We start from the raw sequence: 1,247 nt of genomic DNA, 5'->3' as shown, positions 1-1,247 counted from the left end.
CTGATTTTTTTGATTTACTGTAGAGATGAGGTCTCGCTGCCCAGGCGGGTCTCGAACCCGCGGGCTCAGGCAATCCACTCACCTCAGCCTCCCAAAGGCGCGGGATTACAGGCTGAGCCACCGAGCCCGGCTTGCCCTTGTTCTTAAGTACAAAATATTTTAGGCCTTTTTTAGGCTTTGTCTCTGAACATAAAAACTAAAGACATAAGGAAAAACAAAAAACAAAACACTAGAAGACTGTCTTAGGGATACTTAGAATAAACATTGGATCAAATATTTCCCATGAATAATTAGCAAGTTGGAAAATCAAGTGTAGTGTAGATATGAGACTGCAGAAGATAGCAAACGGGAAAGAGAAATTCAAGCACGAATTTTCATCATACAGTTGTGGAAGAGGAATTGCTACTGGCATTGAAAAAGTTAAAGCGATTCTGGGCAAATTAATGAAGTGAAAACTAAATTAGTTAATGAAGTAAGCACCACAAAATTAATGAAGCAGGGACTGGTAGAGCTCATTTTCAAAGAGTTACTCTGCACATGCAGATTTGGAGCTTGGCCTCCATATATTTTGAGAACCTGTCTACTACTTCCCGAGACAGAACTGGAAAAATACATATATTGTCAGTGTTATTTCCTTTCAAATAATATCAATGAGCAGCCTATCTTCAGATCATTAATACATAACTTTGTTTTCACCCCACTGGAAAGGTTGGCATAAGATTGAATCAGACCAAAAGATCAAAGAATAATAAAATGGGGAGCAGGTGAGATAAACACCAAATGAGACAATGACAGTGCCACTTTGAGGGGCTTGCCATGCATGGCTCACTCCACCTGTAAGTCTTTAAACACAAACAACCTTCCCATGCCCAAGACTGTGGAGAGAAAGTCAAAATGAGGCTTGGGCAACAGTGCAGTCTCATGTTAAGAAGCCCTTTGACCTATGCTCGGTGTTCTCATCTCAACTGCATTCCCATTTCCTGGCTCGACACCCTGGCTCCTGGAAGCTGTGCCTGGCTGGCCCTCTTCCCTGCTTTGGATCCCTTCTAAAGTTTACTGATTTCTTCTGCCCTATCCCAGAAACCCCACAAGCTCCTGCCTCCTCGCCAGGGATCAGAGGCACACATGGCTTTTACCCATTCCCGCCATCCATTGAGTGCTTTTAGTCATGTGCATTATAAATGCTTCATGACCTTTTTCACAACAACCTTACCAGCTGATTTTCTTTTTATTCCGTTTTATGCAGA

The sequence above is a fragment of the Carlito syrichta genome, unplaced genomic scaffold (genome assembly GCF_000164805.1).
Source record: "Carlito syrichta isolate Samal-C Ts95f unplaced genomic scaffold, Tarsius_syrichta-2.0.1 Scaffold305231, whole genome shotgun sequence".
In the NCBI taxonomy this organism is placed as follows: domain Eukaryota; kingdom Metazoa; phylum Chordata; class Mammalia; order Primates; family Tarsiidae; genus Carlito; species Carlito syrichta.
Note: the sequence above shows the minus strand (reverse complement) of the source record.